This window comes from Octodon degus, unplaced genomic scaffold (genome assembly GCF_000260255.1).
Source record: "Octodon degus isolate 3935 unplaced genomic scaffold, OctDeg1.0 scaffold00470, whole genome shotgun sequence".
In the NCBI taxonomy this organism is placed as follows: domain Eukaryota; kingdom Metazoa; phylum Chordata; class Mammalia; order Rodentia; family Octodontidae; genus Octodon; species Octodon degus.
Genome location: NW_004525046.1, coordinates 219,441 through 231,601, shown reverse-complemented (window position 1 = coordinate 231,601; position 12,161 = coordinate 219,441). Strand labels below are relative to the sequence as shown.

The following is a 12,161-nucleotide window of genomic DNA, read 5'->3' as shown; positions in this document are numbered from 1 at the left end:
ACACTATTAGAACAAATCCCTCTATTCATTAAGAGAATGTAACTATATATCTATCCTAACCACTTTGAATACACAGATACAAAATGGACATTCATGGTTTCCAGATTTTTTGTATCTACATGAGTAAGTGGTTGGATGGCAAGAAAGTGATCTTGGGAAGGGCAAAAGGGCATAAACATGATGAGTCTACAATGTTCTTTAAGTCAAGGAATTTTAAGTCAATCAGAAAATCTTTATTATTGACTATGGACAACTCTAATACATTTGCCTTTGTTTTATTTTAACTACCAAACCATTTCTTCTGTTGCATAGGAGAGTGCCCCTGTACCCCATTTACTTATAATTTCTTGCAAATTTTGTGCTCTCATTTCATTTCTTTGACTTACACATTTTCCTTATTTCCTCATAGTTCTATCTGAATTAAAGAATGAAGTTTATGATGATGAATATAAAGTAAATAACAACAAAAAATATGTGTCCCAAAGTCACATCAATTCTAGGTTGCCTGAATTTCCTTTTCTGTAAAGTGGTGATACTGACTTATGCCTATGTCATAGGTATTCTGAGAATTTAAAGTATGAAATATCTCAAGTAGTTATGAAATTTTCCCAGCTTATCATAGTACCAGTTAGTTGCTCTTGAAAGAGTGCATTTCATTGAAAAAATGAGGAAGTTTTAGGAGTAAAGACTGAAAACCATTCTAGGAACTTGCTAAGTACAGCAGACCCTCTTTAACACTGAGCAGGAATGGTGCTTATTCATCATCTCAAATGCTTAACCTCACCCTCAAGTCTTAACCCACATGTCACTATTTCTACAGGGTTGTCCCTGCCCAGTGATGGCTATATTTCATTCCCTGCACAGCTATGCTGTATCCTGTCATCTCAGTTTTTTCCCTTATTGAACTTTCCAAAGTCTATAATTACTTATTCATCTTATTCATCAAATGCCTTCTCACTAGAATTCAGCTTCATAAGCACAGGGACATTGCTTCTTTTCTTTATCTCTGATGTTACAATGTCTAGAATGGTTTTAGATGCATATATGTCCATTAACTACTATGTTGCATGTATTGTACACAACATGAGATTTTTGGCTTATCTAGAAGTTCTTGTGGACTAGAAAATAATTTAAAATTTAGATATTAAAGTATGTTGATTATTTGTCTGGGGCCTCTCTTTCTTTATGGCAAAATTTTATTCACAAACCACTTCTTTGCTTTCCAAAGCTTGTTATTAGTTATCCCCATTCATTTTAAATTATGTAATGATTCACTTCCCTTATCACCACTTAATAGAAGCTTTCCCTTGCTGACACAGGCAAGAATTATTTTGGTGCCTTATTATGTTTCTCATAGATGAAAGAGACCAAGTCTGAAAGTCCCAGACAGATCTATTTGTGGATGCCTTACCTTCCATTTCAGAATTTGTTTGAAAACACCACCATTCTTTTGCCTTCAAATTATAAATTTATTAAGGTACATAAACACAATATAGAGGGCACATCAGATAAACAAAATGTGCTATTTTAGCTGAAGAGAGATTGTACTGGCTTTTATAATACAAAAGGAACAGCAAAATAAATTATGGTGCTACCTTGCAGTTAAAATTTTTATTCGCAAACCACTGGCATTGAAAAAACACCTGGCAAGCAATTACAATAAAACTGAGACTATTTAATCAATATTGGAGGTTGGACTCAGTTTGCTATTTTAATTCACACTTTAGCTTTCTTCAAATGGATTATATATGTCTTAGTCTTTAATGAGGAGTTTATACAGGTGGGCTGGTTGCCTCAAGCTCTGGCCTTCAGTTTCTGGGATGCAGTAGAAAGTTTTCTTGGTGTTGCAGTTACTCTTTTCTCATTGCTGGGGAAAATACAGGACATCAAAACTGAAGGAAGGAAAGGTTTATTTAGCTCATAGTTATTGAGGTTTCAGTCCATACTCAGCTGGCTCCAAGGCAGAGTGGCACATGGCAGAGGCAACCTTTCATGGTGCCAGCAAAGAGCAAAAGATTTAAGGGAGGAGTTGCAGCAGCTCAAGCAGCCAGCTTCGCTTCCCTCCTTACACAATAATATGAATTACCTGCCTCAGGGCAGGAGTAGAATTCACACCCATAATCCCAGTGGATCATGAGTTAATCACAAATTCTAGATGTCCACCCCATTATTGCATGAGGCTTTGAGGGGACAACTAGACACAAACCATAACATTTGGTAAACTACTATTACCTTTGCTTCATAAAGAAGAACAAAGTGTCAACAAAAGCTAGAAATAATTATTCTGTCTGCAACTTTAACAGGAATATCAGACTAGCTCTGAGTTGTTAGATAAATTTTTGTATGCTTTCTTTTCTTTTTTTAAACTTAGTACAGGGTCTACAGTGTCTCCTTATAGAGATAAACTCCTGGTGATTCTCCTCTTTTCAGCCTCCTAAGTGCTTGAATTATAGGAACATACCATCATGCCCAGTGTCAGTCTCTGTCTCACGCTCTGGGGCAGGGCTGGCACAGCATGCTGGGATCAAATACAGCCACTGCTCTCTGCTTAAGCAGGTGTGTTAGTACGCTGAGCTATCTGGCCAGCCCTCAAGTTAGATAAGTTTTGAAGAGGTAGTTAAGTGAAATTAATGCCTAAGAGAGAAATGGAAAAGTAACCAGAATAAGATACTGTGGGAATCAGGAGACCTAAAATTCATCCTGAGCTGTTGTTTTAGGAAATATTTTATTCAGTTATGTTCCTATGTTGGTTCTCTGTTCATCTGTAAATTGAAGGGGTGAGCTGGATGATTTGTTAGTATTATTATTATTTTTATTTATTTCCTTCAGAAGCCAGGCATGTAGTCAGGTATTCTGTTTAGTAGTCGCCTAAAACAGTCCTTATTTTATTTTTTGTTTTTTAGTTTTAAAAGTATTTATTGTCATTACTAAATAAAAACAAAATTGCACTGTTTTGATGTGAAAAGTGTAACCACTAGATGTAAAAAGTAAAGCTATATTAATATGCTGAGGTATAAAAGGCTCAAGTCAACAACTTCGGACAATTGTCAGTTGTGCTGATAACTCATTACTATTATGGACTATTGGACTATATTGGGTTATTTTGCTGAATTCAAGTGCTTGTAATCTTTGTCTGGCATCAAGTATGAAAAAGACCTTTAAAGACCTCCCAATACAGCTTCTCTAGCAGCAATGGAACACCCATCTTTGACAAAACAGAACAAAAGAAGGGGGATACAAATAAGGGACCATTTTAAAATGAATATCTATATATTTACATTTATATCTCTATTTATTATCTATCTATCTATGTTATAGTTAGGATAGATATACAGCTACTTTCTCTTAGTTCAATGAGAAGAAAGGTTTGTACTAATATACTAATATTGTTTAGACAAGATATTATTCTGCATCTTGTTCTCTGAATAACTACTATGAAGACAACAGTATGCAATGTATTAATTATTGTAACTGTGCTAACCTGTTTTGAAATTGTTTCATTGTTATTTTATCTACTAAAAATCATATTTATCTACTAATTTCACATTTACTTATCATGAAAACTTTCAAATACTTTTTCTAGCTTTCTGAAGTATATAATATAATATCTTTATCCATAGTCACCCTGCTGTGCCATGCAATAACACAATAAAACTTGCTTCCTATCTAACTATATTTTAGTACTCACTGATCAATCTTTCCTTCCTTCTTTTCCTTCCCCTGTTGTCTTCAGTCTTTGGTAACCATTGCTCTATTCTAATGTTCTATGTGATCACCTATGGTATTAACATTAACATGTAGTTATTGCAGACTGATCAGGCCCAAATATCCCAAAGGAGTGAATGGTGAATTCTTAAACAAATGAGAAATGGAATGATTTCAGTGCTCCAGGAGGGTCAAAAACTCTCTCACAGAATTTGAGATTCTCACGCTTAAGATACAAATCTTCTCTATGCCACTTGCATTTATTATGTTATAAAACATAATGGGGAGAAATACCAAAGAAGATGGAGAAATATGAGTAGGACATGGGAATCCCTTTAAGGACTTCTCCAAGTAATATGTCAATTTAGGAGAACTATGCTTTCTCCAGGGAGGCCTTCACCACATGAGTGAGATGCCTGCAGTTACAGTTTTTATCTAGCTAACTGAAGTTGGAGCTAGGTGTTCTGAGCATGGCCTTGTTTTGTTCTTTGAGGTGCTAAGGTTTCATCCATCATTATAGGCTCCTATCTCCAGAGAAGGGATGTAGGTCTTGGGCAAACTTACAAGTAAACATGAAAAGTCTTGGTCAAGTGTTTTTGCCTGCCTTATTTTATTATGCATAATGATTTTCATTTCCACCTATGGTTCTGTAAATACAAGATTTTGTTCTTTTATATAGCTAAATAATGTTCCAGTGTTTATGTACCACTTTTTAAAAAAATCTATTCTTCAATTGACAGGCATTTTCTGGATGATATGATCATTGTCCTTTTAGTATTTTGAGGAACTTCCTTGCTGTTACTGTTTTCAAATAGTTTACTCTTCAATCAAGTTTGCAAGAGTTTCCTTTCCATTACATCCTCAGCAGTTCTTTTAATCCTCAGTGTTTTCTCATAATAACCTTTCTTACTGGGGCGAAGTGTTATTTCATTGTGGTCTTGATTTTCATTCCTCTCATAATTAGGGATACTGAACATTTTTCATATACTTTTTGCCATTTGTATATCTTTGAAGAAATGTCTGTGTAGCTTTATTGCCTATCTTATCTTATTTTTTATTTTTTTATGAGAAGAATATATTTATTAAGGGGAAAGAAAGCTCCTGTCAAAGAGAGGGATAAGAGGTGAGCCCCAAGCAGGTGGTCCCCGAGAAGCTGTCTATTCCAGGAACTTTTATAGAGTGAAACCATGTGGTGAGGTGGGTCTAAGGTAGTGGAGAAGACATAGGAACTCACTTAGGTGGGCATAAGTTGGAACAAAACTATGGTCAACCAATGAGATTACAAGCACCATTGCTCAGGTAAAATTGATTAAATCCAGTACCAAATGAGGAAGCGAGTCACAGAGCAAGTGGGCATGAATAGAGGACAGGGTCTCTTCCTGTTGGGGATTGAGTTAGTGACTCATTTGGGCTCTTTCAAGGTGATTGATACCTATTTAGAATATCAGTGCCTTATGCCCATCCGTAGGGAAGTATGTAGCTGTGTTTTTTCTTTTGTCTTGAGGTGTGGTCCATATAGGAGTGTCTGTCTCTTCCAAGTTGAAAGTCATTTGTCTTCCATCTTGTCTCCTTGAGGGCCTGGCCCTGTCTGACTGCCTATAATATTTCTATCTAATTCAACTGTCTACAACATTCCCACCTCTGAAGAAGCAACCCAAACTGCTGTGAGGGAACTGTGGGTGATGACCACTTTGGCTTCTTTAGGCTTAAAGGGGTCATAGTTGTTGACCAGCAGTCAGAGATACTCTCCTGAGGTTCTATCTAAAGGCCCTCAATAGACACCAGGCACTTTCATCTTGGGTAGACTTATAGCTTTGAATCTAGAGGAGACAAAGCCAAAGAAACAAACATGCACAGGTCAAATAATCATAACAAGATAATTATGAACATAGTCAAAGATTTGTATCAAGTAGACAGTAATGCCTTCCCATAAAAATGATAAAGATAGGGTCCAGGGGACCTCAGCATCTCATATACCTTTGGTTTGATATCTTTTGAACAGCTAGAGACATTAGCAGAATGATCTGGAATGTAATAACCTTTTAAAGTTTGTAGTCATAAAAAGAGTAGTCAGAACATTCTGTAGGTCCATTAGCAAATCTCTTAAATGTGGGGTTTAATCCCTTTTATCTTCCATGGCCATTGGGTATTGTCTCAAATAAACTGGCCTATTCTTATGTCTCACCAACTGTACTACTACTGGGGATACATGAATTGTCAGACCTCGGGAAAACACTGAGTACTCTCAGGTTTGCAAGTGGGCCACTGGCTGGATAACTACTGACAAATCTGCATAAGCATCTATTAAAAGTTTAACAGGTTTTCTCCTTATATTGGCAGTTAACATGGGTTCACTCAGGCTGAGAAGGGAAGACCCATGACCACCTCAATCTGAAACTTCCTCTGACTTCATCATAAAAACTTTCTTTTTTCCTTCTCTAGTAGCTTTGGACATTTCTGCTTTAAATGTCCCTTCCCTGTCTGGATCTAGGGAAGCATAACTTTTTCCCTATTTCCTGACCAGCCTTCATTCCTGTAGGCTGCTGGTATCACTCTTCTCATTTTTTGTCTATAATTCCATTCTGTATCCCTTCTACTATGAAACATATCAACTGAGACCAATTCATTCCTGCAAACCCTTCTAACTTCTGCAGCTTGTGTCAGATATCTGAGGCCCACTGAGTAAGGTATAGCTTCTTGGTTTGAAGACCTCCTGTAAGCAGCCCTGGCCAGGAAATGTGATGGCAACTTCCCCAGTAGTGGACTGAGAGGAAACATCTTGCCTAGGGGTGTGAGTGCAGTAATCCTGAGAAGGCTCCAGTCACCTAGGCTATAAGAGGTAGATAGTTAAGCCTTACTATGTCTCTATAGATAAAATCTGATGCATCCCAGTAAAAGGAATCAAAAGTAATCAAGCATATTCACTACAGGTTTTACCTGTATGATTGCCTGGGTTTTCGTATCTTCTACGAAAGAACAAATTTTCTGAGAAATTAGGACATGCATAATCAAAGCATAAGCATTTGAACCAACACCTTGGATTTTGGACCCCTTTATTCATGGAGTCTGACAGTATGCTCTAAGTGCCTCTAGCTTTGGTTAAGAGAGGTCACACATGTATTCACCATCAACATGAAAAACCTGAGTTACACCAGAAATTAACCAGGTGAACTTATATATTTGTCATAGAATACATGGCATTCAGTCAAATTAAATCAATGTCTCATTCAGTGTTTTAGATATGGCCTTCATTGTAAGCAAGGGGCACTTCTAAAGGATTTTTCCTTTTAACACTGTGGCTCTCAGTTTTATGTCATAAATACAAGACCTGGCTTTATCTATAGGCCCAAATCTATTGGACACTGTGTAGCCAGTATCTTTAGAACTTTTTTCTTCTGACAAGATTTTATCTGTCCTTTGGGATCAGTTTTAACTTGTGAAATGCCTTTTAAGTATTATACATAAACAATATATATTACATTTTTAAAAAATAATTGTCAGCATCATTTTTATTAGTAAGCAACCTGAACATATATGGTAGTATCTCAGTTAAAGCTAAAGCAAATTGTCTTCTAAAGTCTGCTTCTATTGAGGTACAATAACTGGAAGGAAGGTCAGGGGTTGGAGAAGGACAAAGAGACCTGTGCCAATGTCCAGCAATAGGCTGGGTTTTTCTTTCTTCATGATTACTCAGGGATCCTCTGTGGAGATGACAGGTACAGATAACAGTTTGGCCAGAAGGAGGAGGCAGGCCCAGGGCCCTCCAGTCCTAATGGACCACCTGGGAACCAGAGTCTGAGCTTTGGGGCCTCTACCTCAGAGTGCAGTCTCACTTAGTGGCTGCCTTGGCAGTCAGGGCATGGTGTTTGGAGCCTCTTAAGATAGTCCCTCTTATGCTGGCCTGGCTTCTGACAGCAGTAGCAGGTGAACCTTATCAGTGGATGAACCTCATTGTCACTGAGCTCTTCTTGGAGCCCAGAGAATCAGACTTAGGGTCTGTTTTGAGGCTGCAACAAAGGCAGCCATTTTAAAAAATCTTTTTGCTTTCTCTCCTTAATTTTCTTCCAGTTCTGATTATAAGACACTGAAGAAGAAGCTTTTACTACAGTATTAAGTTATCTAGAGAAAAGCTATGCTTTGTAGCTCTTTTTTAATATCTGGAGCTGAATGAGTGATGAACTTATCTGTAAGAATAATCTGTCCCCCTATTAAATTAGGATCTAGGGACATATGCTCTACCAGTTCTTCTATTAAACATTCTAAGAAATCTTTTTCCTGGTAAATAGCTAAAATTTAAAATAACTAGAAGGTTTGGTTTTAGTTCTTAGACCTTCAAGAATACACACTTAAATGAAAGGTTTTTTTTTTTTTTGTCTCTTTCCTGACTGGCTGTTAGGCCACCAGGGGTCTTGAGGAGGAAGTACTTGAGCTCCAGTGGGAACAGGTAGTTCCACTGACTGTCTATTTTTTTTGCTATTTAAAATTAACAATATGATATTTATCTCAAAATGTAGCAGCAGCTTGTAATGCTGTGTTTCATTAGAAATCGAAGCTTGGTTTAAGATTAACATTACATCTTTTCAATCTGGTTCATAAGTCTGAGTAAGTCCTCTGAAGACATCAATGTACTTATCAGGGTCATCTAAAGGTCTTCTAAGATCTGGCACATGAAATCTGGATGTTTCAAATTGTCTTTTTTCTTTAAAGGGTATTATCCTTGAAAAGCTTGTATAGATTCAGCTAAGAATGGGTGTAGCCCTGTAGAGGGCCAGATTGGGAGCTGGTCTAGAAGCTCCACCCTCTAGACTAGAAAGGCAAATAGGGGAAAACTTACTTTCAGTAATGAGGCTGTGATTAAGACTACCTTGTCCTTAGGCTCTGAAGGGTAAGGAGGAGCAGCCTTAGCTCCAAGATAGTGAATGCCTTAGGCACCTGAACTGCCTGGTTCTCCTGTAGCTCATGTCTACATTTCAAAACTAGATAACAATGACTCTCTTAATGCAAACAAAATCTGACCATTTTGCTTTTACAGTATTTTTCTAGTTGTAAAATAGTGTCATAATTGATACTTCTTCTGCTTTCTGTTTGGGCTCTAGGGGGCACATGGGTCACACACATGTGCAGAAAAATATTAAACATCTCTTTTTTAGTGTGTATGAATCAAATATAATGATGCATTCTAAAGGAGTAAGAGACTTTGACTGTGAAATTCCCATCTGGAATACAAAAAGAGAGTGTTTTGGATGTCTCCACCTTACCTCTAATTAATTCCCCCTCAAGGCAATCCATGAGTAAACCACTCCAGAGCAGGTGGATGCTCTTGGAGAAAAGGCAGATAAGATCCAACCAGCCTATCCATCCTTGAATTGACATGTGACTTTTGTCTCCTGAGAATCTCACCAATCGTGTGAACCATGTACTTACTGAATATTTGTAAATATGTTGCAATTAGTCTAGTGACAGTAATTGAATATTTGCAAATATGTTACAATTAGTTCTAATAACAGTAATGTCTATAATGAGGAAGCATAACCATGAACAGGTGACTTGGAAGCAAAACACATTCCCTACTGTGCTCTAAAACAGATCAACTTTGGAGACAGACAAAAGAGACAATTGACTGGAAGAACTTTGCTCTGAGCTCTGGGGCAAAGAAATCTCTAAGAAACTTGTGTTCTTCCATCTTGTCACCAGAGCAACTTTTCCTAGAAGGACTAGGCTATATTAAATCTTTGGAGCTCGCAGGTAAAACTTACATTTGTCATCTAGCAATTAGTGATCACATTTTACATATTAGCAAAACACACATACACCCCCCCCCCACACACATTACTTTAAGGTTGACAAAAATTGTTCTTACTCTTGGTTAACATGTAAGGCACAGATGTAAATAATCCCAGATAGCCATTCTAGGATGTAAACTATTGCAAGCTGCCTTGGCCTAATTTCTGAAGGAGTGACTCATTAAGTTTTTCTACTAAAAATCTCAGAATTCTTATTTTACTAGCAGAAAGAGAAAAAAGTACAATAGGTAAATGGAGATCTTTTAGTCCTCAGGTGCCAGTTTCCACCAAGAAACTTTTGGGTATGGCCATGAACCCTCAGGTATTCTCAGTTTCTTTTGGCCCACACAACCAGAGCTCAGTCTCCAGAAAGGAATCTGTGTTCTCAGGTCAACATTTCATCAGCCATTAACTTCAATGGGGATTCACAAGACAATGGCTGGGGAAACCTGTTCTCTGCTTCAAAGAGTGGCAGCTGCTCTAGGAGCATTTACTAGCTGGTAGAGTAACCACCATTTGTCCAAGTTCTACAAGGGATAGTTAAAAGCCTGAACAAGATCACCTAACATTTTACAGTAAATGTTTTAAGGTCTACAATTTATCTATTATACACCTAAATGATATCTAGACCAGGAGAAAATGTTGGAGATCCTCCCTCACACTAAATGTGTTTTGGAACTATAAGTGTGCTGCCTTTTGAGATAGCTCCTTCTGGTGTCAACCAGAAGTCAGTTCTCTCCACTATGTCTCAGGTTTAGCATCCCAAAGGAGACCTGCCCAGAACACTAAGCTGGGACATGTCTTTTACACGTGTCCTTCTGGATGGGCATAGTTCTTCTTTGTCTCATCTTACCCAGAGATGGGTTATGTGTCCTTTTTTAAAATAACTTCCCTGTGTTCAGCATTAACAAATGTTCATTTTCTAAGGGTTTCACTTAGTTGAAACAGTCTATATCATTCTCTTAATTTTATATATCTCTAAAAAGGAAAGTACAAAGAGGTAGGAAAATTAGGAGTAAGGTCAAAGAAAGGAAACTGAAACAGAGCAGGCCTGACATTTCCTGTAGCATGTAGAAGGGGATCAGAGCCAGTCCATCCTAGTGAAACCTGTCCTCTAAGTCTTTAAGAACAGTTGCTGACCTAATGTCCTTTAGTTGGCAAAAGGAGTCCCATGTATATTTTCTAAGTTTGAGCTAGATTTAAAAGTCTCATTTTATAGAAGTTTACATAAAATCCACTAGGAGACATTATGACTTTATTCTCGCTAGTGCTATTGTTTGAAGTCAAGCAAGGAATACCAATACTTTTAGCATCTAGCTCATATGTAACATATACAAGTACAAAACAAGTCATAAAAATGTCCCATTAGAGAAATATCATTACCTTATAACATTTCCACGTTTTAACTTAGATTTACCAAAAACATTTTGACCAACATTTTAACAAAACCATCTAAAAGAAAAAGCATAAGCAATTGTAAGCAATTTTGACAGAACTATATGAAACAAAACTATATGATGCAAAGCATGAACAATTATGAGCAATGAACAAAGAGACATACTTATACTGGGGCACGGTGTGGACAGCAGGAGTGGCTGCAGCTGCAGTGGCTCCAGGATGTGGACCCATTGCCTGTGTTGATGTGTTTGCCACATGCTGTGCTGATATTGAGGAACCTGTGAGGAAGCTGGTCTCATAGTGCTAAATGGTGGTCCAGGTGTGGCTGGGCGGATAGCATGAGGCATGTTCTGGAATGGATGAGGTCTGGCACACTGAGCAGTCCAGCAAGGACTTGGTCTTAGTTGAGCAATTTCGCTAGGCGGGTAGTATGCAGCATGGTTCTGAGTCTGGAGATAGCTGACATGAAGTAACCTGATGGAGGTGCTGGCTGGTAGGGGTTGATTATAGGGTTGGGCACAGCTCGGACACTTGCCATCCTCTGCATGTACTGGTTAGTGAGGTGAGCCTGGCACTCTTCTTTGCACTGAGCTAAAGCTACATACAGTGGCTTGGCGGCCACAATTCTACCATTCATTTCTGTAACTGCTTTAGTGGCTTCTTCTGGGGAGGAGAATCATACAAAACCAAATCCTTTGCTTCGACCAACCTCCACCATAACCTGTGCACTAGTGATTGTACCAAGTGGAGAAAATGCTTTCTGGAGACGTTCATCATCAATGCCATCATCAAGATTTTTCACATAAGGGTTAACGCTGGTATCTGGTGGTCTTATCTTGCTTCCTCTGTTCAAATTTGCGCTTAAGTTCTGTCTGGCGTTCCACTTTTTTCTGAGCTCGACCAACGTAAATTTGTTGTCCATTGAGCTCCTTTCCATTCATCTCATCCACAGCTTTCTGTGCACCTTCATGCCTTTCAAAGCTCACAAATCCAAATCCTTTGGATTTTCCACTTTTATCAGTCATAACTTTCAAACTTAAGGTAGGTCCAAACTTGCCAAAGAGATCCTGAAGGCGCTCATCATCCATGTCTTCTCCAAAATTCTTGATGTAAACATTGGTGAATTATTTTGCCCTAGCTCCAAGTTCTGCTTCTCGTTCTTTACGAGACTTAAATCATCCAACAAATACTTTGCCATCATTTAGAAGCATCCCATTCATTTTTTCAATAGCTCTTTCAGCGACTTCCTGGGTCTCAAAATGTACAAATCCAGCC

General features: G+C 38.0%; 1 pseudogene; it reads right to left on the bottom strand.

Annotated features, from left to right (window-relative positions):
* LOC101561136 overlaps positions 1–12,151 on the bottom strand; it is a 12,918-nt pseudogene extending 767 nt beyond the window's left edge.
* Between the last annotated feature and the right edge of the window lie 10 nt (positions 12,152–12,161).